The sequence below is a fragment of the Ahaetulla prasina genome, chromosome 3, assembly GCF_028640845.1.
Source record: "Ahaetulla prasina isolate Xishuangbanna chromosome 3, ASM2864084v1, whole genome shotgun sequence".
In the NCBI taxonomy this organism is placed as follows: Eukaryota; Metazoa; Chordata; class Lepidosauria; order Squamata; family Colubridae; genus Ahaetulla; species Ahaetulla prasina.
Window position 1 is genome coordinate 11333760 of NC_080541.1, and position 27477 is coordinate 11361236.

Sequence of the window (27477 nt, forward strand, 5' to 3'; positions counted from 1 at the left end):
TTCTGTTTAGCATAATGTGGAACAGGAAGGAATTCTGGGCAGGTTTTCAAAATTGTGGTTCTTAGACTTTACACAAATAACGTAGAATAGCAGAATGACAGAGTTGGAAGGGACCTTGGAAGCCTTCTAGGCCAGGGGTCTCCAACCTTGGTCCCTTTAAGACTTGTGGACTTCAACTCCCAGAGTTCCTCAGCCAGCTTTGCTGGGAGTTGAAGTCCACATGTCTTAAAGGGACCAAGGTTGGAGACCCCTGTTCTAGGCCAACAAGTTTTCATCCATGGAATTCCTGTGTGCTCTCCTTCTCTTTCTTGACTTGGCCAACTTGAAAGGGTTGACATCACTTCTGAAAGCCACCAGACGTTTGTTTCTGCCCCATCTTAAAGCAAACAATTCAAGGTATGGCCGTTTTGAGGTTTTTAAATACAATTTATTTATTTTTTAAAAATACCTTTTATTTTTTTTAAAAACAAGATGTAACAAACACAAATTTAAAACATATATTTCTTCTTTACAACAGTTTCATAACGGTAATCCTCTATTATTTACATTTTCCCCTCTACTTTTCTTTGATTACATGTATCTTTTTGTCCCATTGTCCCTTGTTTCTATATATATTCCATCACTTATAATTATAACTATATATTATTTTAAAAGCTTTGCATTTTTTGTGACATTTCCCCCTTCATTCTTATTTACCATTTCTAATCTCTAACCTATTATACCATTTATTTCATGCTGTATAATATTCTGTATCTTCCTTTTCTTTTATCTCTTTTGTTAATTTGTCCATCTCAGCACAGTCCAGAATTTTCCTTATCACTTCTTTCTCCGTTGGTATATCCTCATTTTTCCAGTTCTGTGCATAAAATATTCTTGCAGCTGTTATTATATGTAAAATTAGGTACCGTATTTCTTTACTATATTTCCTATTAAGTATTCCCAACAGAAAGGTCTCCGGTTTCCAGTCTATGGGTTGGTCAGTTATCTCTTCCAACCATTTTCTAATTTTGGCCCAATATTTTTTTGCAGATGAACATGTCCACCATAGATGATAGTATGTTCTGTATACTTTTTTACACTTCCAACATATGGAGTAAAGCTTACAAGGGTTGTGGAGGCTCGGTGATGCTGAGCTTGTTGATCTGAAAGTTCGACAGTCCAGCGGTTTGAATCCCTAGTGATGCATAATGGAGTGAGCTCCCGTTCCTTGTCCCAGCTTCTGCCAACCTAGCAGTTCGAAAGCATGTAAAAATGCAAGTAAAAAAATAGGGACCACCTTTGGTGGGAAGGTAACAGTGTTCTGTGCACCTTTGGTGTTGAGTCATGCTGGCCACAAGACCACGGAGATGTCTTCGGACAGCGCTTGCTCTTTGGCTTTGAAACGGAGATGAGCACCACCCCCTAGAGTCAGGAACGACTAGCACGTATGTATGAGGGGAACCTTTACATTTTACCTTAAAACTTTTAATAGTTGAGCAACTTGTTTAAACATTTCAATAGGGAGAAGTGAGGGACTATCACTCTTCCCCCAAATTGAAAAGATAGTTGTTTGGACTCATAGACCTGAGAGGCACATTCTTGGACAAACAGAAGACTTGAGGATACAGGTAGTCCATGGCTTACAACAGTTCATTTAATGACCGTTCAAAGTTACAACATCGCCGAAAAAAAACCTGCATTATGAACATTTTTCACACTTTTGACTGTTGCAGAATCCCCATGCTTACATGATGAAAATTCAGATGCTTGACAGCTGACTCATATATATTATATGACTGTTGCAACATCCCGTTGAAGGTCATGTGATCACCTTTTCTGATCTTCTGACAAGCCAGGTTAATGGGGAAGCCAGCTTCCCTTAACAACCATGTTACTAATTTAACAACTGCAGTGATTCATTTCACAACTGTGGTAAGAAAGGTCATAAAATGGGGCAAAATTCATTTAATGACTGTCTCAATTAGCAACAGAAATTTTGGGCTCAATTGTGATTGTAAGTCAAGAACTGCCTATGCTCTCTCTCTCTCTCTCTCTCTCTCTCTTTCTTTCTTTCTTTCTTTCCCATCTTTATTACTGTGTTTTCCCCAAAATAAGACCCTGTCTTATATTTTTTTGAACCCTGAAATAAGTGCTTGGCCTTATTGCCATGTACTCAAAAGCCCAATTGGGCTTATTATCAGGGGATGTCTTATTTTGGGGGAAACAGTGTATTTTTACGAATAACTCAAGGTGGCAGATTTATCCAATACAGTTTCTTCCTTCTATTTTCCCTTCAACAACAACCTTGTGAGGTGATTAGGGCTGAGAGAGAGAGAATTACTAGCCCAAAGTCAACCAGCTAATTTTCATGCCTAAGGCAGGACTAGAACTCATAATTTTCTGGTGATCGGCCCAAAATCATATAGCCAGCATTCATGCCTAAGGCGGGACTAGAACTCACCATCTCCTGCTTTCAAGCCGGATGCCTTAACCACTAGACCAAACTGGCTCTGCTACTCAATATATTAGGGACATTTGATTTAGTTTGAATGCAGTTCAACTGAAGATTTGGCCTTAGCTTTGAGACCATGGCCCTGTACAATAACCAACAAACAAAACCTGAATTTTGGCTGAAAAAAGATTAAGACAGCTCCTGGCTTAGACTGTCAGACTCCAACTGGCTTCAAGATGAAAATTGGGGTGATGCTTTATCAACGTGAAACAAAACGCATCCGAGACAATATTTTCATGCAAACTTCCCCAGGTGGGGATTACGGGAGCAGAAACCTCCCTTATCTGCAGTGTACCGGATTGAAAAAGCTGTTCTATACTGTGCAGCTCAGCACGCAAAAGTTTATCAGTGGCTTTCTTTCTTTCTTTCTTTCTTTCTTTCTTTCTTTCTTTCTTTCTTTCTTTCTTCCTTCCTTCCTTCCTTCCTTCCTTCCTTCCTTCCTTTCTGTCTTTCTTTCTTTCTCTCTCTCCCTTTCTTTCTTTCTTTCCTTCCTTCTTTCTTTTTTTCTTCCTTCCTTCCTTCCTTCCTTCCTTCCTTCCTTCCTTCCTTCCTCCCTCCCTTCCTTCCTTCCTTCCTGTCTTTCTTTCTTTCTTTCTCTCTCTCTCTCTCTTTCTTTCTTCTCCCTCCCTCCCTCCCTCCCTCTCTCTTTCCTTCTTTCTTTCTTTCTTCCTTCCTTCCTTCCTTCCTTCCTTCCTTCCTTCCTTCCTTCCTTCCTTCCTTCCTTCCTTCCTTCCTTTGGAATAGAATAGAATAGAATAGAATAGAATAGAATAGAATAGAATAGAATTCTTTATTGGTGCATACGCTCTCGGTGTACATAAAAGAAAAGATATACCGTATATACTCGAATATAAGCCGATCCGAGTATAAGCCGAGGTCCCCAATTTTACCCCAAAAAACTGGGGTAAACTGGGGACTCGAGTATAAGCCGAGGGAGGGAAATGAGGCAGCTACCGGTCAGGGAAAGCCTCCCTCCCTCAGCCGAGAAGGCTGGCGGCTCCCCCGCCCCGCCCTCTCACTGCACCGGCAGGGCTTCCCCGCGCTAATGCAAAAGCCCGCCAAGTTTGCACCATCCCGTATAATGTGAAAAAAAGAAGAAAAAAAAAACTCGAGTATAAGCCGTATATACTCGAGTATAAGCCGAGGGGACGTTTTTCAGCACAAAAAACGTGCTGAAAAACTCGGCTTATACTCGAGTATATACGGTATTCATCAAGAATCATAAGGTACAACACTTAATAATAGTCATAGTGAAACAGTTAAGGGATATCAGCAACAACATTACTCCCATAAGTGGGAGGAGATGGGTGATAGGAATGATGAGAAGATTAATAGTAATGCAGACTTAATAATTAGTTTGACAGTGTTGAGGGAATTATTTGTTTAGCAAAGTGATGGCATTCGGGAAAAAACTGCTCTACAGCATCGTTTTGAGGGTAAGAGTTGGAACAGTTTATGTCCAGGATGTGAGGGGTCTCTAAATATATTCACAGCCCTCTTTTTGACTCGTGCAGTATACAGGTCCTCAGTGGAAGGCAGGTTGGTAGTAATTGTTTTTTCTGCAGTTCTAATTATCCTCTGATGTCTATGTCTGTCTTGTTGGGTTGCAGAACCAAACCAGACAGTTATAGAGGTGAAGATGACAGACTCAATAATTCCTCTGTAGAACTATATCAGCAGCTCCTTGCGCAGTTTGAGCTTTCTGAGTTGGTGTAGAAAGAACATTCTTTGTTATGCTTTTTTGATGACATTTTTGATGTTGGGTGTCCATTTTAGATCTTGCGATAGGGTAGAACCTAGAAATGTGAAGGTCTCTACTGTTGATTCTGTGTTGTCTAGTATTGTAAGAGGTGGTAATATGGGAGAGTTTCTCCTAAAGTCCACCACCATTTCTACAGTTTTGAGTGTGTTCAGTTCCAGATTGTTCTGATCACACCATGAGGCTAGTTGTTTAACCTCCTGTCTGTATGAGGATTCATCATTGTCTCAAATGAGACCGATCACTGATGTGTCATTTGCGAACTTCAGTAGTTTAACAGATGGATCGTTTGAGATGCAGTCATTGGTATATAGAGAGAAGAGAAGTAGAGAGAGCACAGAGCCTTGGGGGGGGGGGCTGTGCCAATTGTACAGGTATCTGATGTGATTCTACTTAGCTTCACCTGCTGCTTCTTGTCTGTTAGGAAGCTTATGATCCATTTACAAGTGTGTTCAGGTACCGCTAACTGGTTTAGCTTAGTTAGAAGAATGTCTGGAATGATGGTGTTGAATGCTGAACTAAAGTCTACAAAGAGGACCCTTGCGTAGGTCTTTGGAGATTCAAGATATTGTAGGATGTAGTGCAGAGCCATATTAACAGCATCATCTGTTGATCTATTTGCTCAGTATGCAAATTTCAAGGGGTCTAAAGCGGATCCATTATGGTTTTCAAGTGGGGCAGCACTAGCCTTTCAAAAATTTTTGTGACTACAGATGTTAGAGCAACTGGTCTGTAGTCATTCAGTTCCTTGATGGTGGGTTTCTTCAGCCCTGGGATAATAGCAGTGGTGGGATTCAGCCAGTTCGCACCACTTCGGGAGAACCGGTTGTTAACTTTCTGAGCAGTTTGGCAAACTGGTTGTTGGAAGAAATCATTAGGGCAGAGAACCCGGTTGTTAAGTTACTTGAATCCTATCACTGGATAATAATAGAGTGTTTGAAGCAAGAAGGAACATAGCACACCTCTAGTGATTTATTGAAGATATGGGTGAAGATGGGGGCCAATTGGTCAGCACAGACTTTTAAGCAAGAAGGAGTTATCTTGTCTGGGCCTGGAGCTTTACCTGGCTTTTGTCTATGAAATAGGTTTTGCACTTCCTTTTCTGTGATCACTAAGGGTTGTGAACGCAATGGGATGGGGTCAGTTGTAGGAGGTGTGGCTGTTGTTGATGTGTCTGAGATGGGAGTTGTGGAGATAGGTGGCTGTAGTTTCCTTTCAAACCTGCAGTAAAATATGTTCAGGTCATCTGCCGGTTGCTGATTTTCTTCAGCCTGGGAAGGAGGTTTGCCATAACCAGTGATATTTTTAACAGTTTTCCATATGTTTGCTGGTTCATTTGCTGAGAACTGATTCTTTAGCTTTTCAGAGTAGCTTCTTTTTGATGCTCTGATCTCCCTTGTTAATACATTTCTGGCCTGATTGTACAGCATTTTATCACCTTTTCTTTAGGCTTCCTCTTTGGAACGACCTAGCTGCTTAAGTTTAGCTGTGAACCAAGGTTTGTTGTTACTGTATATTCGCAAGTTCCTGGTCAGTACACATAGGTCTTCACAGAAGCTGACATATGATGTTACAGTATCTGTGAGTTCATCTAAGTCTGCAGAGGTACTTTCGAAAACATTCGAATCAATGCAGACAAGGCAGGCCTTGGTGGGAAGATTACACCACTACATGCACCTTTGGCATTGAGTCATGCCGGCCACATGACCACAGAGACGTCTTCGGACAGCGCTGGCTCTTCGGCTTAGAAACGGAGATGAGCACCGCCCCCTAGAGTCGGAAATGACCAGCACACATGTGCAGGGGAACCTTTACCTTTACCAGTGGTAAGTTTCAAAAATTTTTACTACCTGTTCTGTGGGTGTGGCTTGGTGGGCGTGGCATGGCTTGGTGGGCATGGCAGGGGAAGGATACTGTAAAATCTCCATTCCCTCCCCACTCCAGGGGAAGGTTACTGCAAAATCCCCATTTCCTTCCAATCAGCTGGGACTCGGGAAGCAGAGAATAGATGGAGGTGGGGGTAGTCAGAGCTGGTAATTACCGGTTCTCCGAACTACTCAAAATTTCTGCTTCCGGTTTTCCAGAACTGGTCAGAACCTCCTGAAACCAACCTCTGACCTTTACCTTTACCTTACACCATCTTTGGTGATTGGCCAAAATCATCCAGTCAGTTTTCATGCCTAAGGCTGAACTAGAATTCATGGTCTCCCAGTTTCTACCCTGGTATCGTAGATACTAGACCAAACTGGCAACAAACAGAAAGACAGACAGACAGATGATTATAAAGCTTGAAACGGTCCACGTAGAAGAATGTCAGTCACATGTGTGAGATTTGATAACTCATCCTCAGAGGTCATAAGGAGACATTTAATAATGGGGATGGAGGGTGTGCCAACAACGTCAAAGGGGCAAGGGAGATTTCCAATCAAATTCCCACATCTTTGTGATCCTTCAAAAAGGGGTTGGGCTTCGATTGCTGGATCACTGTCCCTGCTAGTGCTGATAGACAACTTCCCCTCCCCCTGGAAACAGGCGATAGATCACAAGCTGGGTCTTATGGGCTCTCACCAATATTCTTAATGTCCCTAGGCTTTGTCAAAGCAAAGCAAATGATAATTGATAGAATGAAGGACATGAAGTTCCAAGAAGAATTAAACAGGTTGCCTCTCCACAGTAGGGACAAAATCAAACAGAGTGTGTTGGAATCAGCAGGATATCTGAATGATATAATAATAATAATAATAATAATAATAATAATAATAATAATAATAATAATAATAATAATAATAATAATAATAATAATAATAATAATAATAATAATATCAGAGTTGGAAGGGACCTTGGAGGTCTTCTAGTCCAACCCCCTGCCCAGGCAGGAAACCCTACACCATTTCAGACAAATGGCTATCCAACATTTTCTTAAAGATTTCCAGTGTTGGAGCATTTACAACTTCTGCAGGCAAGTTGTTCCACTGATTAATTGTTCTAACTGTCACGAAATTTCTCCTTAGTTCTAAGTTGCTTCTCTCCTTGATTAGTTTCCACCCATTGCTTCTTGTCTCGCCCTTAGGTGCTTTGGAGAACAGCCCAACTCCCTCATCTTTGTGGCAGCCTCTGAGATATTGGAACGCTGCTATCATGTCTCCCCTAGTCCTTCTTTTCATTAAACTAGGCATACCGAGTTCCTGCAACCGTTCTTCATATGTTTTAGCCTCCAGTCCCCTAATCATTTTCGTTGCTCTTCTCTGCACTCTTTCTAGAGTCTCAACATCCTTTTTACATCGTGGCGACCAAAACTGAATGCAATATTCCAAGTGTGGCCTTACCAAGGCATTATAAAGTGGTATTAACACTTCACGTGATCTTGATTCTATCCCTCTGTTTATGCAGCCTAGAATTGTTTTGGCTTTTTTGGCAGCTGCTGCACACTGCTGGCTCATATCTAAATGGTTGTCCACTAGGACTCCAAGATCCCTCTCACAGGTACTACTATTGAGCAAGGTTCCGCATATCCGGTACCTGTGCATTTTGTTTTTTTGGCCTAAATGTAGAATCTTGCTTTTTTCACTGTTGAAAAATGATCTCCCCAAAACAAAGAATAGCTTTCTTCAGAGCCAGATTTAATATTCTCCCCTCAGCACTTCTCCAGGGTAGGTACAGGAAAACACCAATAGCAGAATGGGTATGTATATGTGGTAAAGGAGAAGTCGAAGATATCTCACATGTCTTATTGTACTGTGAGTTATACAGAGTATGTAGGTCAATATATATTCTCTCCTTACTAGAGAGATTGCCAGGGAGGACAGTCGACTTTTATGTAGACTTTCTCCTCCAAGACTCAAATCCGGCTACCACATGTGCAGTGGCAAAATTTTGTGTCGCTGCAATGTCCTCAAGAAAAAAATTGGTTACCGAATTATAGATGTCAGCTGATGCCAATTTTTTGGAGATATATCTAATAGTTATGGGAAAACTACATTTACTCACGACGGGTCTCCATGCATGTAAATTAGGAAGTGACTTTATTGGTTGAGATCATGTATTTTAATTATAGGAATGGTATTATACACGATTGATGTCAGTAGTATTTTAATTTTAAGTTACATAGCAGATAACTGGATTTTATCATAGATTTTATCTGTTATGTATTATTTTATTCTTGAATTTTTAATTGTATATTTACTGAGTGTTTTTTATTTGTTCTGGCCTATGGCTGTAATAAACTGAACTGTAAGTGGATCACCTTTGCCATTTTGGTATTACGGATCTGCTTAAATGAGAACCAGAAAAGGGCCCTTCCAAGGGATGGAAGAAGAGGACCAAAAAAAACATTTGGAAAAACTATCAGAAGGGTTGCAGTTCTCTTTGTGTTGAGGCAAAAAGAAATAGACGTGCAGGCCCAAGAGCCAGCAGTATCCCAAAATGCTTTCTGATGTAGACAGGTCTGCCCAGAGGGACTTTGAAGAAATGGTTAGGGGGGGGGAAGAAAAAGAGGCAATTAGCTCAGCAAAATAATCTGAGGAAATGAAAAGAAATCCAAGATTTAGGCAGAAAAAACTATTTAATGGTACAAGGGAAAGGAGCTGAAGCTTGAAAGGGACGGAGAGGTTGTTCAAGAGTCAAGCAGCTTAATAAGACAAGAGGAAGGTAAGAGATAAAGGCTTCTTGCCAGGGAGAAGAATGACAGGAAGATTATTTGTGAGCAAGAGATAAGAGAAAAAAAATAATCATTGGGCAAAGTTATTTTTGTTTCTATGTACAACTGGCTGTAGAGCTGCAAGTAATTGTTTTAAATGAACAGAAGAGGATGTTTGTAGCTCAGGGTTGAACCGTGGGGGCCCTTGGTGCTCTCTGGGCTTGGTGGTTTTCTTGCAGACATTTAATCATCCATCGTGCAGGGCTAGTTTGAACATGATTTTAACATTATTTTAAATTTTAAATGGGGTTTTATTTCTTTTAAATTTTATGCCACATATTGAATTAGTTTTTTAAATGGTTTTTAGCTTTTGTTATATGTGTTTTTTATTGGCTATAAACCGCCCTGAGTCCTTCGGGAGAAGGGCGGTATAAAAATCTAATAAATCTAAATCTAAATCTAATCTACTAGGTAACATTATCAGTGCTAGGAGAGAATGGGGTTTGTTCTCTGCTTATATTCAAGTAGCTTGCCCTGTCAGGGTTGGTGGGACTGCTCTTGGTGGTTTCTTGATTAGGTTGTTGTTTACTGTTAGGTTGTTTGTCTAAGTTGATAATTCCTTGATTGGGGTACTATTTACTTTTTAATTGTTGGTTGTTGGTGTACTATTAACACTATTTTGAGTGTTAAACTCTGCTTATCTGGATGCTGACTGAGGTGTTTTAGTTATTTTATTTTATTTTTTGCCTTTTTGGTTGTCTCTTTCAAATGGTATGTAGATGTAGAATGGAATGGAATGGAATGGAATGGAATAGAATAGAATAGAATAGAACAGAACAGAACAGAACAGAATAGAATAGAATAGAATAGAATAGAATAGAATAGAATAGAATAGAATAGAAAATAATGGAATGGAACGGAACGGAACAGAACAGAACAGAACAGAACAGAACAGAACAGAACAGAACAGAATAGAATAGAATAGAATAATACAGAGAAGAGAAGAATGGAATGGAATGAGATAGGATAGGATAGGATAGGATAGGATAGGATAGAATAGAATAGAATAGAATAGAATAGAATAGAATAGAATTTTATTGGCCAAGTGTGATTGGACACACAAGGAATTTGTCTTGGTGCATATGCTCTCAGTGTACATAAAAGAAAAGATACGTTCATCAAGGTACAACATTTACAACACAATTGATGGTCAATATAATATATATAAATATAATATAAATCATAAGGATTGCCAGCAACAAGTTATAGTCATACAGTCATAAGTGGAAAGAGATTGGTGATGGGAACTATGAGACGATTAATAGTAGTGCAGATTCAGTAAATAGTCGTTTTGAGGGTAGGAGTTGAAACAGTTTATGTCCAGGATGCAAGGGATCTGCAAATATTTTCACGACCCTCTTCTTGATTCGTGCAGTATACAGGTCCTCAATGGAAGGCAGGTTGGTAGCAATTATTTTTTCTGCAGTTCTAATTATCCTCTGAAGTCTGTGTTTTTCTTGTTGGGTTGCAGAACCGAACCAGACAGTTATAGAGGTGCAAATGACAGACTCAATAATTCCTCTGTAGAATTGGATCAGCAGCTCCTTGGGCAGTTTGAGCTTACTGAGTTGGCGCAGAAAGAACATTCTTTGTTGTCCTTTTTTAATGATGTTTTTGATATTAGCTGTCCATTTGAGATCTTGCGATATGATAGAACCCAGAAATTTGAAGGTTTCTACTGTTGATACTGTGTTGTCAAATATTGTGAGAGGTGGAAGTATGGAAGGGTTTCTCCTAAAGTCTACCACCATTTCTACGGTTTTGAGTGTGTTCAGTTCCAGATTGTTTTGGTTGCACCACAAGGCTAGTCGTTCGACCTCTTGTCTATATGAGGATTCGTCATTGTCTCGAATGAGACCAATCACTGTTGTGTCATCTGCGAACTTCAGTAGCTTAACAGATGGATCATTGGAGATGCAGTCATTGGTATACAGAGAGAAGAGAAGTGGGGAGAGCACACAGCCTTGGGGGGGCCCTGTGCTAATTGTACAGGTATTTGATGTGATCTTGCTTAGCTTCACCTGCTGCTTCCTGTTTGTTAGGATAGGATAGGATAGGATAGGATAGGATAGGATAGGATAGGATAGGATAGGATAGGGGAGTTGGAAGGGATCTTGGAGGTCTTCTAGTCCAACCCGCTTCTTAGGCAGGAAACCCTACACCACATCAGACAAATGGTTATCTAACATCTTCTTAAAAACCTCCAGTATTGGAGCATTCACAACTTCTGCAGGCAAGTTGTTCTGCTGATTAATTGTTCTCACTGTCAGGAAATTTCTCCTTAGTTCTAAGTTGCTCCTCTCCTTGACTAGTTTCCACCCGTGTAGATGTGCTTTATTTACAACATATTTTAAACTATCACAAAACTTAAAATGCCAAACATCACTACATTGCGGTTGCACACCTAACAATGTGTAGAATTGTATTGGTTTGCACATGGGCAAAAATTTTGTCCGTCACCTGGACTGGTTCATCAAACATCCAACATTTATCTGTTGTTCAAAGCAAAATCCAAAGTCAGATTTATTTTTTCCCCCTGTTACATCCAAAGCCCATTAAATCAATCACGGTCTTTGAACTCAAAAGTTCACTATGTAATCTCATTCATTTTGGTTCAATTTTATTTTAGAAGAGGAATTTCTGTCCAGTATTTTGAGAAGTGGTTTTTATGCTCTCACAAAACAATGCCCTGATGTTTTAAACATGTTAGATTTGTTCTGATTGAGCCTGGTCATCTCAAATGACCAGAGGACAGAATTCACAATTACTATGTTTAAAATGTGACAAGTGTCAGCTTGTAAAAACAGAAGTGTGGTAAACACTGGGGTGGCCCCTCTCCCTCCTTCTCCATCTTGCCGTTCCTCTTTGAACATTGAGGCTAGCCATGTGTCAGCTTTGTTGAAGATGAAACAAACCAGAACAAAAAAACATAAAGTCACCTTCTACCAAAGGCATCTCTGACGTGAAGAGCCTTTTAAAATGTGAAGAGCTCAAGTCCCTCCAGGTGAGTCTCAGATGACTAACAGAACTAAGTCGCTCTCTCTGGCTTTCCATATTATTAGCGGTTATGTGATTTGCAGTTTTCTTTCTTTTTTTTCTTTTTCCATTTTGATAATCTCCTTGCACCAATGGGAGCTGCTGTTTTCTCCTCTCGCCCTGATAAGACATAAATTGCTTTATCCCAGAACGAAGAATTTCCTGGCTGGTAGACAGGCCTCTCTGTAAGCTGTTTCTCTTTAGAGCGGTTGTTGTTGTTGCTGCGTGTTTTCAAGCTAATTTTAACAGTTGGCTCCTTGTAGCAGCCTGTGGCATAATAAAAATCTGTGAGTTGTGAAGGAAAGATGTCTGGGAAGGCAAGTGGTGGGTGAGGGAATGGGACAACTTCCCACAGCCAACTTTCTGTAGCCAACTTACCATGGCCAACTCGCCATGGCCAACTCACCATGCCAGTTCACCATGGCCAACTCACCATGGCCAACTCACCATGGCCAACTCACCATGGCCAATTCGCCATGGCCAACTCACCATGGCCAACTCACCATGGCCAACTCACCATGGCCAATTCGCCATGGCCAACTCACCATGACCAACTCGCCATGGCCAATTCGCCATGGCCAACTCACCATGGCCAACTTGCCATGGCCAACTCACCATGGCCAACTCACCATGGCCAACTCACCATGGGACAACTCGCTGCAGGACAATTTAACAATTCTAATTAGTTATTTAAAATAAATAAAAAGTAGTTTAATTTTTGCCATTCCCATTTCATTGTGTCCCTCATTTTGCATCCTTTCTTTAACGGTATTAGTGTCACTCTTGACTTGCAGCGTGTTGTCCTGCAGTGCATTGGCCATGATGAGTTGGCACTGATGAATTGTCATTGACCCCGTCGGCGAGGTGGAGGAAGAGATGGTCTATCTACACCCTTTGCTAGTGTCAGACCTGCCCCAGGTGGGCCCTCAGGAAAGCAAGACTCTTGAAACCCATTGAGCTGAATCCAAAGAACTTTTACGGAGAGTAACTGGATGCAGTAAAGTCAGGCAGAATCTGAGGTCCCCATGCAAAACACAAAAGTATCCATGGAGATTCTCAGTCACCCAGGTCAAGGTTGTCCCAGAGATGCTTTTTTCAAGAGGCAACTTAAGAAGTGCAGTGCCATTGTAACTTCAAACGGTCACTAAATGAACTGTGGTAAGTCGAGGTCCACCTTGTGTTCAGTTGTTAATCCTATCAATATTCCATTCCATCAACTTGAAGGTAGAACTGAGTTTCCAACTGCCATGTATGACCAGAGAAGAGGTGATATTCAGCCAGTTCGTACCAGGTTCAGGCGAACTGGTAGCGGCGACTGCAGATGAGCCAGCCCATGCACCCCAGCGTAATGCCGTTCTATTTAGCCACGTTTTTGAGGCCGGGCGCATGCGAGGAAAGCCAGGTGCATGTGAGGAAGGTGCACACACACATGGCAAACCGGTGCTAAGAATATGTGAAACCCACCACTGGACCAGAGCGTCATCTGATACCTGCTTCATAGTCATTTCAACCTTCATCCTGCTGTGTGGAACAATATCCAGTAAACGTCATTTTATATTGTGCAGCATCCTGATTATGCTATCTGGTTTTCAGAGAAACCAGAGCACAAAAGTTTTAAAAAGGGACAGTTCAGGAATGAATCTGAGCGCCGCGAGACTTTTGATTGCTCAATATTGGAAGAAAGAAGAATTACCTACAATTGAAGAATGGACACATTGAGGGTCTGGAGGAAATATCAATATAAATTAGATGGAAAGATTCCAATATGGGCAATCCCGAGACACATGATAGAAAATATAAATATATATCAAAACATGGAGGTAGTTACCTATAAAGAACTTCTTTGTATGGAAAAGGGGGAATTACAATTAAAATCTAGAGAAAAGATGGGGGAAGAAGGGAAAAATTATACATGGTTCCAATATGGACAATTACAAGCTAGATAGAAATTAGATAAAAAAATAGGTGTTAAGCAAACTGAGGATAATTTGTTAAAACAAATGAGAGATCAAGGCCAACAGCATATTAAGAGGTTGTATACTGTATTAGTAGAAATAGACTCAGAGATGGAATTGGTTAAGGATTATATGATTAAGTGGGCACAAAATTTTCAGCAATCAATAATGTTGGAAACTTGGGAAAGAATTTGGGTGAGGAATGTTAAATTTACACAAGCGCAAAATATGAGAGAAAATTTTTATAAGATGTTTTATAGATGGCATTTAGACCCCAAAAAGTTGTCATGTATGTATCCTAATGTACAGGCTAAATGTTGGAGATGCGATTGTGAAGATGCCACTTATTACCATATATGGTGGACTTGTAAAAAAGTTAAAGCATTTTGGATTAAAGTATGGTGGATCATGCAGAATATTTTGAAAAAAAAGCTTAAGTTTACTCCGCAGTTCTTTCTTCTAGGAATAATTATGGATTGTACAGCTATAGAGACTAAATTGATTTTGAACTTAATAACAGCCGCAAGGCTTTTGATTGCTCAATATTGGAAGAAAGAAGAATTACCTACAATTGAAGAATGGACACTCAAAGTATCAAATTTGGCAGAAATGGCAAAAATTTCTGCTTACTTGAAAGACTATACACAAGAAAAATATATTTTAGAATGGAAAATGTGGATTGATTATATTCAAAATAAGTATCAGATAAAAAAATATTGAATAGCATATGAGTAAATTTAGGAAATATTTTGTATTAGATTTATTTCTGAAGGAGAGGGGAATTGAGAGTGTGATTATGTGTGGAGTGACTAGAGATTATAATTTAGGAATTATTTTGGATTATGATTGTTAGTTTTGATACCCTGCATTTTGTTCTGGGAAGTCGGGGTGGGGGGTGGGGGGTAAGGGGGAGGGGGAGGGGAATTGGGGGGTTGAGGGTAAAGGATGGAGTGATGGTTAATGTACAGGGATTATTGAAGATGTATAAATATAATTAATGTAGAGTCGGGTCTGCCCAGTTACCATTTTAGAATGGTGGGGAGGGAGAAAAGAGGAGAGAGTAGGAGGTAGGAAAGAGGAGAAGAGGAAGGAAGAGGGGTAGAAGAGGGAGAAGGAAGGTGGAGGGTGGAGGGAGGAGAGGATGTAGATAAGAGAAGGAGAGGAAGGTCTGGAAAGTAGAAGAAGGTAGAAGAGGGAAGAGTGTTAAAAAAGGGGTGTGGTTACTGGGCAAGCCCGATTAATTGTATATAACTGTACACTGGATGAGCTGTTTGATATGATTGTAAAAATAAAACTTTTTTATGGAAAAAAAAAAGGAATGAATCCGAGCATCTACTTTTATTTATTTTTTATTATTTCTCCCCCCCGCCCCCAAATGCAGTCCTTGTCACAGGAGGAGTAATTGGTGTGCGAAGAGCATCGCCTGTTACTATAATATCTATCACACGAAAGTTATAAGGGCAGGAAATTCCATAGGGAGCTGAACTGAGAAAAGCAAAGAGAATTTTTGCAAAGCCTCCTGCATTTCGAGCGAGGAGGCGCCGTGCGAAAGCTTCACCTCCTTTTGCTTTGGAGACTCTGCTCTGCCACATCTGAGCCAGCAGGAAAGAGCTTTCTTCCACGGCGAATTCAGACAATGCGTTAACAACCCATTCAATCGGAGATGGGCTTGCTTTCTTTTCACTGACAGCTGCCAGAGATGAAAAGGCCAGCTCTCTTCCAGCAAGACACCCGTGTGCTGTAATGAACATTTTAAACGCTTGTGTTTCGGCCAAAGAGCAGTTTCCATATCTCCCCCCTGAATTAGACAAATGTCTTTCTCGGAAGATGTTTCCCCTCAGGACTTCAACCAGGGTCTGCTTCCAGACAAGAAGTCTGTCTGGTAGGATGGATCAAACGTCAGCCATTGATGGTCTGATTTATCACAGGAAGAGCCATAAACTTTAAGGCCAAGTGAGATGAGATACCACAAGTTTTTTTTTTAATTTTTAAGTTTTTTAAGTCTTCTCCGAAGACTCAGGGCGGCTTACACTATGTTAAGCAATAGTCTTCATCCATTTGTATATTATATACAAAGTCAACTTTATTGCCCCCAACAATCTGGGTCCTCATTTTACCTACCTTATAAAGGATGGAAGGCTGAGTCAACCTTGGGCCTGGTGGGACTTGAACCTGCAGTAATTGCAAGCAGCTGTGTTAATAACAGACAGACTTAGTCTGCTGAGCCATCAGAGGCCCTTGAGTGATTCCTTCTCAATTCTCTTTCATTGTTGACAGGGATCAAGGCTATAATGCTGGTGGCCATATAGTAATGGCCAAAATTGTGGAAAGCTTTTGGGAAAATGTATTTTTGAGGTTTGATGGCTAATAATACCACTTTTTGGGGGGGAGTTTCAAGAAAATCCTATTCCACTGTTGGAATGGCCTGGGAATAGCCCAGACCTTAACCTAATGGAAAATCTAGGGAGCTGACTAAAGAAACTTGTTAGTCAGAAGCGACCGAGCGATAAAACCCAGTTAACAGAAGCAATCATTCAATCTTGGTTTTCACATTATAACAGCTGCAGAACTAAAAGACTTGGTTCGCTCCATGGGAAGATGTTGTAAGGCCATAATTCATGCCAAAGGTTACCCAACTAAGGATTAAGATTTTGGTTACCACCTTTAAAGCGCTCCATGGCTTAGGACCCGGGTACTTACGGGACCACCTGCTGTTACCTTGTGCCTCCCACCGACCCGTACGCTCACACAGAGAGGGCCTTCTCAGGGTGCCGTCCGCCAAGCAATGTCGGCTGGCGGCCCCCAGGGGAAGGGCCTTCTCTGTTGGAGCTCCTACGCTCTGGAATGAACTTTCCCCCGGTTTACGTCAATTGCCTGATCTTCGGACCTTTCGGCGTGAGCTGAAAACGCACCTATTTATTCAAGCGGGACTGGATTGAAATTTTATTGGGGTATTTATGTTTTAAGATTTTAAATGGTTTTAAAATTTCGGCCACATTATAATATTTCTTTTTAACTTCTTTTTAATGTTTATATATTGAATTTTTACTTGGCTGTACACCGCCCTGAGTCCTCCGGGAGAAGGGCGGTATAAAAATCGAAATAAATAAATAAATAAATAAATAACTGACATGGAGATAATTTTTGTGTATCTCGTTTTTTTCTATGGTGATTATTTTTGTATGTCTCATTTTTTTCTATGTGTTTCACTTTTCTTCTTTATCCTGTAGCTGCTATTCTAATAGCAAATCCTTCATAAAAGTTATTGCATTACATTCCTGATTAAATTATCTTTCCATTGATATATAATTTTATGGTACTATTCCCCCAAAAAAGTGCTGTTATTAGCTAGTTTTAGAAAATACATTTTTCCCAAAAGGTTTCCACAATTTTGGCCACTACTGTACCATGGCTGGGAGCAGACTTCTCAAAAACTGAGTGCATTCTTCATTCTGAAAAAAAAAAAAGATTATTCTAAATATGTCTTTAGTATCAGTACATTCTGGGGGGTATATTCTTTAGTTCAATTTTTTTTATCCCGTTCTATTCTAGGGAACAATGAATGATAGGCAGCATGGTGGCTTCAATGAACTTCTTAGTCTTCAGAACCATAAAGAAAAGAGGGTGAAAGAAAAAGAAAGAAAGAAAGAAAGAAAGAAAGAAAGAAAGAAAGAAAGAAAGAAAGAAAGAAGAAGGAAGGAAGGAAGGAAGGAAGGAAGGAAGGAAGGAAGGAAGGAAGGAAGGAAGGAAGAAAGAAAGATAGATAGATAGATAGATAGATAGATAGATAGATAGATAGATAGATAGATAGATAGATAGATAGATAGATAGATAGATAGATCAAGGAGAAGAGCAACCTACAGTAGACCTAAGGAGAAATTTCCTAACAGTGAGAATAATTAACCAGTGCAACTGTTTGCCTTCGAAGTTTTAGGTTCTCCATCATTGTGGGCTTTTAAGAAGAGAACTTTGGTAAAGGAAAGGAAAACTGAAGTCAGATCATTAGCACAGTCAAGGATTCACTTAGTGACCACTTTCCTTAATAACTGTGTGGCTCCAATTGTGGTCACTAAACAAGGACTACCTGGATTGATAACCAAGGTTCTGCAAGACTGACAGACTGAATTATGCAGCTTTGGGTCTTTTCAGATTATGAACAATTATTTCATTTTCCCCCTGGAACAATAGCATTCCATACAAATATCGTAACATAGCATAGCATAGCATAGCATAGCATAGCATAGCATAGCATAGCATAGCATAGCATAGCATAGCATAACATAACATAACATAACATAACATAACATAACATAACATCATAACATAACATAACATAACATAACATAACATAACATAACATAGCATAGCATAGCATAACATAACATACAGAATAACAGACTTGGGAGGGACCTTGGAGGTCTTCTAGACCAACCCACTGCTCAGCAGGAAACCCTAAACTTTGCTATGGTTTTTGTTTTTAAAGGAGTGTTTTCTATGAACTCCTAGGAGTTCTCTTCATGATTTCTTGAAGACTTTGTCTGATCCTTCCAGACATAGACACAATATAATTTTAAGAGTATTTATTGATTTGTGTGAATGTGTGGGTATATGTGGGTATGTGAAAGCAGAGACAAAGAAACTGGTGAAGCACAATTAAAAGTAGTTCCTGCTTAGTTTTCCCTGGGTAACCATTACCAAGAAGATTGATGAGGAGAACAAAGCAGGAAAGAAAAATAGCTACCTTATTTATCTCTGGGACTTATTGTGGATGGCTTATTCCAAGCCATAAAAGCTGCAAAGTCAGATCAGTTTATGAGCAGTAAAATGTGGGGTTTTTTTTTTCTCCCATTGTAATTAAGGTTCTGACAGAGGCTGAACAAACTCATCCCTTGTTATAGGGATTCAAAACAGGAAAGAAACTGCTGAATATTAAATGATTTGAGGAATCGCCATGCAAACCATTCTTCATATTTTAGGAACATTCCTATCCCTCCCCACTTCCCCGAACTTTCTAACCCCCTCTAATAATAATATCAGAGTTGGAAGGGACCTTGGAGGTTTCTAGTCCAACCCCCTGCCCAGGTAGGAAACCCTACACCATTTCAGACAAATGGTTATCCAACATTTTCTTAAAAAATTCCAGTGTTGGAGCATTTACAACTTCTGCAGGCAAGTTGTTCCACTGATTAATTGTTCTAACTGTCAGGAAATTTCTCCTTAGTTCTAGGTTGCTTGTCTCCTTGATTAGTTTCCACCCATTGCTTCTTGTTCTACCCTCAGGTACTTTGGAGAATAGGTTGACTCCCTCTTCTTTGTGGCAGCCCCTTAGATATTGGAACACTGCTATCATGTCTCCCCTAATCCTTCTTTTCATTAAACTAGACATACCCAGTTCCTGCAACTGGTCTTCATATGTTTTAGCCTCCAGTCCCCTAATCATCTTTGTTGCTCTTCTCTGCACTCTTTCTAGAGTCTCAACATCCTTTTTACATCGTGGCGACCAAAACTGAATGCAATATTCCAAATGTGGCCTTACCAAGGCATTATAAAGTGGTATTAACACTTCACATGATCTTGATTCTATCCCTCTGTTTATGCAGCCCAGAATTGTGTTGGCTTTTTTGGCAGCTGCTGCACACTGCTGGCTCATATCTAAATGGTTGTCCACTAGGACTCCAAGATCCCTCTCACAGTTACTACCTGAACTCTCTGGAATTGCATTTTATTTCCTGGATGGTGAAAGAATATAATATAATATAATATAATATAATATAATATAATATAATATAATATAATATAATATAATATAATATAATATAATATAATATAATATAATATAATATAATATAATATAATATAATATAATATAATATAATATAATATAATAATATAATATCATAACATAACATAACATAACATAACATAACATAACATAACATAACATAACATAACATAACATAACATAACAACATAACATAACATAACATAACATACAGCTTGTGGAAGCTGTAATACACTTGTGTAGATATCCACATTTTGAAAACAGTTGCCTACTTCTAGGATGCTTAAAATGTCTGCTTCTATGTTCACTGAAAACAATTACATCTTGGTGCTATCAACAGACAGGTTTGGCCTTGCATTGGGCCTTCAATACATGCTAGGTATACTCTTCAAGTTCTATGGGGTTCAAGGAAGCCCCTGTTCCAGGGGTGAAATGCTCCCAGTTTGGACCAGATCACCAATCTGGTAGTGAATGGGGTTTGTGGAGAGGAGGAGGAGGAGGAGGAGGAGGAGGAGGAGGAGGAGGAGGAGGAGGAGGACAGTTACTATGGGGTCCTTGGTGCCCTTTGAGCAGGAGTGAAATCCAGCAGGTTCTGACAAGTTCTGGAGAACCTGTAGTGCAAATTTTGAGTAGTTCTGAGAACCAGCAAATACCACCTGTGGCTGGCACCAGGAGTAGGGTGGAAATGGAGATTTTGCAGTATCCTTCTCTTGCCACACCTACCAAGCCACGCCCACAGAACCGGTAGTTAAAAAAAATGGATTTCACCACTGCCTTTGAGCTTGTTTTCTTGCAGACATTTTATTACCCAACTAGATAGGATCATCAGTGCTGAAATGCAGTGGAGTTTGTGGAGAGAAGGAAGCGGAGGAGGACAATGACTATGGGGTCCTTGGTGCTCTTTGAGCCTGGTTGTTTTCTTTCACCATTTCATTACCCAACTAGGTAACACTGTCAGTGCTGGAAGGGAGTAGAGTTTGCTCTCTGTTTATACTATGTGGCTTGCCCTGTCAAATATTGGTGGGAGTGGTATTGGTGGTTCCTTAACTAGACTCTTGTTGCTGGATAATAGGGGATATCCATAAGGTACAGTTCAAAAAAATGCCGAGATTTGGTTTTGCAACCCAACATGACAGACACAGACTTCAGAAGATCATTAGAACTGCAGAAAAAACAATGGCTACCAACTTGCTTTCCATTGAGGACCTGTATACTGCATGAGTCAAAAAGAGGGCTGTGAAAATATTTACAGACCCCTCACATCCTGGACATAAACTGTTTCAACTCCTACCCTCAAAACGACGCTACAGACCATTGCACACCAGAACAATTAGACACAAGAACAGTTTTTTCCCGAAGACCATCACTCTGCTAAACAAATAATTCCCTCAACACTGTCAAACTATTTACTAAGTCTGCATTACTATTAATCTTCTCATCGTTCCCACTACCCATTTCCTTCCACTTATGACTGTATGACTGTAACTTTGTTGCTTGTATCCTTACGATTTATATTGATATTGTTTCCAGATTGCTTATTTGTACCCCATGACTCTCATTAAGTGTTGTACCTTATGATTCTTGATGAACGTATCTTTTCTTTTAAGTACACTGAGAGCTTATGCACCAAGACAAATTCCTTGTGTGTCCAATCACTTGGCCAATAAATTATTCTATTCTATTCTATTCTATTCTATTCTATTCTATTCTATTCTATTCTATTCTATTCTATTCTAAGATGGTAGCCACAGAAATGTGACCAAAGCTCCACATACTTTCTTATTGGCATCTTGATCATTTTAACCACACACAACACACCGTGAATGCTCCTGAGATAAGATTTTATCACAACAAATGTGTCTTCCTTCTTCTTCTTGGGCTCGTCCGACACCTCCTTCAATAGGAAAGAGCAAACTGGTTTCACAGGAAAGACATTTACCTCAGAAAAGTACCATTACAGGAGAAAAAAACCAAAACAAAACACCTCGTCTTCCATCCTTCCCTAGGAACATGGGTATGCTCGGGAATTTTTTTTTAAAAAAAGTTATTGAACAACCTGAATCATCTACTGAAGTAGCCTGTGGTGTTTTAGTGACTCCCCCTTCGCAGGAGGGACTCAAGGAAAAATCTCTGTCAGCTCTTTTGTTTCCAGCTCCTTATTAAAGACAACAAGAAAAGAAAGCGATGTTAGGCCTTGTTTCTACTGAAATAACATTTTTATAGGCATTTCTCATGAGATCAGCTATTCTCAGGAATGCACGCTTTACGGAAACGCTGCTAGACCTTTAGCCAAAGTGCCACTAATGAGCGTTGCTAAAATATTAAAGAACCAGAGAGTATTTTTCTCTTTTTATACCCCTCCCATTTCTCTCCCCGCTTCCCCACCCTTTTTTGTTTTTTTTTTGGTTCATCAAAATGAGTACAGATCTCTTTTGGGATGAAATGAAGAATGTTATTAAAGGGGAAAGTTTGAGCCTCTCCGCTTCTCAGATTTGGGAGAATAAGAGGAAGAAGGAAAAGACGAGTTGGGCTGTGTTGGAAGAAATGTCCATCTGGGTTCAGTTCCAAGTGGGGAGAAAGATGCTGGAAAGACCGTTTAATGGTTGGGACAGGACCGCATGGTTTTGAGGTCCTGGGCAAAACAAAAAAAAAGGCACGTGCATGTCGGAAGCCAGAAGAGCAGCCGTCCGGTGCATTTGCGCATGCCAGGTGACTGCTCTTCCAGTTTCCGGTGCACAAATGCTCACTGGCCACCTGGTCTTCTGGTTTCTGGAGCACATGTACGCGCGAAGACCAGCTGGCCGGTGCGCATACGCGTGCCGGGAATATGATCTTGCAGTTTCCAGCACGTACATGCACACCAGGCAGCTGGTCTTCATGCATGCATGTGCACCAGAAACCGGAAGACCTGGTGGATGGTGCACATGCGTGTACTGGAAACAGGAAGATCAGCCGCCTGGCGAGTGCATGCACACCAGGCTGCTGCTCTTCCAGTTTCCAGCGCTCCCATGCATGTAAAGACCACCTGGCCAGCACTAAACCAGGTGGCTAATGCGCATGTATGTGCCAGAAACTGGAAGAGCAGCCGCACGTCGAGCGCATTATTATTATTAATAATAATAATTAATAATTATTATTAATAATATTATGTGCACCAGGCTGCTGCTTTTCTGGTTTCCGGTGCGCCCCACGCGTGAAGACCAGCTGACCAGCATACCGGAACCCAGAAGAGCAACAGGTGATGGCTTGCATGCCTGGAGAGATGGCTTTCCGCACCACTTCCAGCACATGTGCCATAGGTTCACCATCACAACCCTATACTGTTGCCTTCATCGCCTTCCACTTTAATATAAATGGCAGTTATCCGAGTAGAATAAAGTGACCAGATTTCACCGATGGCAAAGCGAGACACCACTGAGGGGGAGGGGGAGGGCTGCGCATGAGTGCTGAGTCTTGCCATCTGCCTGAAGGAGGAGGAGCGGCTGCTGCTTCTCCACTCTTCCAGGCAGGCTCGGCTCTCCTCTCGGCTCTTCCAGGCAGGCTCGGCTCTCCTCGGCTCTCCTCTCCGCTCTTCTCTTCCTCTCGGGTGAAGTCAAGCGGCCTCTCTCCTCCCTCTTGTGCCCCCTTCTCCGCCACTCCCCCTTCTCCGCCTCCTCCTCTTGCGTTGCCGCCTCCCATTTTCAGAATGGGAGTGAAACAAAAAAAAATTGGGACTTTTTGGAATTGCCACGGGACGCGGGACAAATTATTAAAAAGCAGGACTGTCCCGCCAAAAGCGGGACGTCTGGTCACTATAGTGTAGAAGGCCAAAGCAAAGTTGACAAAATAGAACAAATGCAGACATGAAAAATGCCCAGTTGGACCCAGATGCTGCATTTGATCATGCAAGATGGTGCTTGTTGACCAGAAAAATGGATTCTGAACCTATGGGAGAAATATGATGATGAGGAGGAGGAGGAGGAGAATGACAGTTTGAAAATGGTTGATGTGTGCCATAACTTTTTCTGTAGAAGGAGAAGAACAGTTCTAGTTTCCCCCCTTATGGGTTCAAGGAGAGGACACTTAGGGATCAGAGTTCAAAAGTGAAAGAAGCAAGGGTAGAAGGGATCCTTCAAACTTTTGGGATCAAGTTAATTTTTATGGCCTGCCTTGGCTTTACTTGCTCCTCTGGCCTCTAAGTTGAAATTTATCGTTAACCATTCCAATCAGTGGAAAAGGAGGAGAACGTTTAGCTTTTGGTCAGTGATTAGCCTGTGGAGGATTCACCTCCCTGAAGTTAATAACTTCCTCCCGGTGGAATTATTTATATTTCGTTGAGTGATCTGTTCTCTAGAGCTATAAATTGCCTTCCATATTATTAAATTAGACCGAGAAAAAAAGTCCAATTCTCTTATACTTATTTTATTTATTTATTTATTTATTTATTTATTTATTTATTTATTTATTTATTTATTTATTTATTTATTTATTTATTTATTTATTTTGTTGAGTACATATTAGATAATATATATGTATAAGCATGAATTGAATACATAAAGGGAACATAATTAAAGGGAACATTAAGACAGGGACGGTAGGCACGCTGGTGCTCTTATGCACGCCCCTTATAGACCTCTTAGGAATGGGGTGAGGTCAACAGTAGACAGTCTTAGATTAACGTTTTGGGGATTTTGCGATGAGACCACAGAGTCCGGTAGTGCATTCCAGGCATTAACAACTCTGTTACTGAAGTCATATTTTCTGCAATCGAGTTTGGAGCGGTTCACTTTAAGTTTGTATCTATTGTGTGCTCTTGTATTGTTGAGGTTGAAGCTGAAGTAGTCATTGACAGGTAGGACATTGTAGCAAATGATTTTATGAGCTATGTTCAGGTCATACCGAAGGCGGCGTAGTTCTAAATTTTCTAAACCCAGAATTTCAAGTCTGATGGCATAAGGTATTTTGTTGTGAGCAGAGGAGTGGAGGATTCTTTTCGAGAAATATCTCTGGACTCTCTCAATTGTATTAATGTCCGATATACAGTGTGGGTTCCAAACAGATGAGCTGTATTCAAGAATTGGTCTAGCAAATGTTTTGTATGCTCTGGTTAGTAGTGTAATATTACCAGAGAAGAAGCTACGCAAGATTAGGTTTACAACTCTTAATACCGTTTTAGCGATGTTGTTACAGTGGGCTTTGGCACTTAGATCATTTGATATGAGTACTCCAAGGTCCTTGACAGAGTGAGGGTCATCTACAAGGTCATGTCCATTTAGCTTGTATTTTGTGTTTTATTCTTTTTTATACCCTTCAAAGCAGGGATGAAACCCAGCAGGTTCTGACAGGTTCTGGAAATCCAGTAGCAGAAATTTTGAGTAGTTCAGAGAACCGGCAAATACCACATCTGGCTGGCCCCAGACTGGGGTGGGAATGGAGATTTTGCAATATCCTACCCTCAGGAGTAGGGAGGGAATGGGGATTCTGCAGTATCCTTCCCCTAGAGTGGGGAGGGAATGGGGATTTTGCAGTATCCATCCCCTGCCATGCCCACCAAGCCACACTCACAGAACCGGTAAGGAAAAATTTTGAATTTCACCCCTGCTTCAAGGTTTCTAAGAACTGGAGAACTAAAGCAGATAGGGGGCACATTTGAAAGATGGAGAATCCCAAAGACAAGCTCTGGATTTCTTTGGTGGTTGGTATCACAGATCAGCATAGGAATGATGTTAAATGGTCAATGGGAAAAAAATCGAGTATCACGAAAGGATTGTGATTCAAGTCCTTCTCAAAATATATAGACTTTCCCAAGAACCATAGAAACTATTGTTCCTTCTCTGAGTGCAACAGAATGATAAAGATGGAAAAAAGCAAGCATCTAGAACAGAGGTCTCCAACTTTGGCAACTTTAAGACTTGTGGACTTCAACTCCCACACTTCTGGGAGTTGAAGTCCACAAGTCTTAAAGTTGCCAAGGTTCAAGAGCCCTGATCTAGAAGGATGTTTGGGATCTAACTGTAAAGCCAAGATTTTCCACAAACACACAAACTAAAAAAAAAAAAAAAGGAGGGGAAAGGAATAAGAAAATACCTGAGACCTTGAGGTAAGAAATGCATTACCAGAAAAACTGAAAGCTGGGATACGACTAACGTTATTGCCTGAAAAAAAATGGACATGATTCTTTATGTAATGTATCTTTAAGAGTTTTGGAGGGAAAATAGAGCGGGAAATAGCACGTTGCTGATTGGCTGAAGCCTCCGACTGAACTGTATATAAAGAGGGGTTTTTCCATTGTTGGTTGCTGGGTTCACGATAAACTAAAGAGTTGTTGACACTGACTGGTTTCCTGCCTCGTTATTGCTCGGATCTAACACTGGCGACGAGGATGGGATCTCGAGGCAAGAAAAAGAGCTGAGCTAACCAGGAATACGCGAACCCAGCAAAATAAGGGCGGATAGCAGCGATGTCCAGCTACACACCGCCAGCGCCATTCGACCCAGCCAAAGAAAAATGGGGGTCATACATGGCTCGTTTCGAGTGCTTCCTCGAAGCGAACGAACTCCAGGGAGTCTCCGACAACAGGAAGAGAGCGTACTTCCTAAGCCACTGCGGTTCGGAAGTTTTCGACACCGCAGAGTCACTTTTGGAGCCAACGCCGGTACAGTCGGTACCGTGGCAAACCCTGCAGACCGCCCTTCGGGCTCACTACGCACCGACGCCCTCAAAATTCGTTCAAAGGTTTGAATTACGGCAACGGATGCAACGAGAGGGCGAATTGATTCGTGTGTACATGGCAGCGCTGAGAAAAGCCGCTAACCATTGCGAATATCGAGACTTGGAAGACGCATTACTCGACCAACTCATTTGCGGGGTCAGAGACATCCGATTGCGACGGCGGCTGCTGTCCAGAAGCAACCTAACACTGGCAGTCGCCTTGGACGAGGCCAGGGCTCATGAGATTTATTTATTATTTATTTATTTATTTATTTATTAAATTTTTATACCGCTCTTCTCCCGAAGGACTCAGGGCGGTGTACAGCCAAAATAAAACAAAAATGTATACAATTTAAAACAACAATTAAAAAGAGCAAATTTTAAAGGCTGATTATTAAAATTTAAATTAAGAAGTTAAAAAATATTAAAAAACCCAATTAAAATACATCACTAATTATGCCAGTCCCGCTTTAATGAATAAATATGTTTTGAGCTCACGACGAAAGGTCCGAAGATCAGGCACTTGACGCAGGCCGGGGGGAAGTTCGTTCCAGAGCGTCACTGCCCCCACAGAGAAGGCCCTACTCCTGGGGGCCGCCAGCCGACACTGGCGGACGGCACCCTGAGGAGACCCTCTCTGTGCGAGCGTACGGGTCGGTGGGAGGCAAAAGGTAACAGCAGGCGGTCTCGTAAGTACCCGGGTCCTAAGCCATGGAGCGCTTTAAAGATAGTTACCAAAATCTTGAAGCGCACCCGAAAGACCACAGGAAGCCAGTGCAAGCTACGGAGCAGCGATGTCACGTGGGAGCCATGAGCGGCTCCCGTTACTACTCGCGCAGCCGCATTCTGGACTAACTGCAGCCTCCGGGTGCACCTCAAGGGCAGCCCCATGTAGAGAGCATTGCAATAATCCAGCCTAGACGTAACCAGAGCGTGAGTGACCGTGCATAAGGCATCCCGGTCAAGGAAGGGGCGCAACTGGCGAACCAGGCGAACCTGGTAAAAGGCCCTCCTGGCGACGGCCGCCAGGTGTTCATCAAAAGACAGCCGTCCATCCAGGAGGACGCC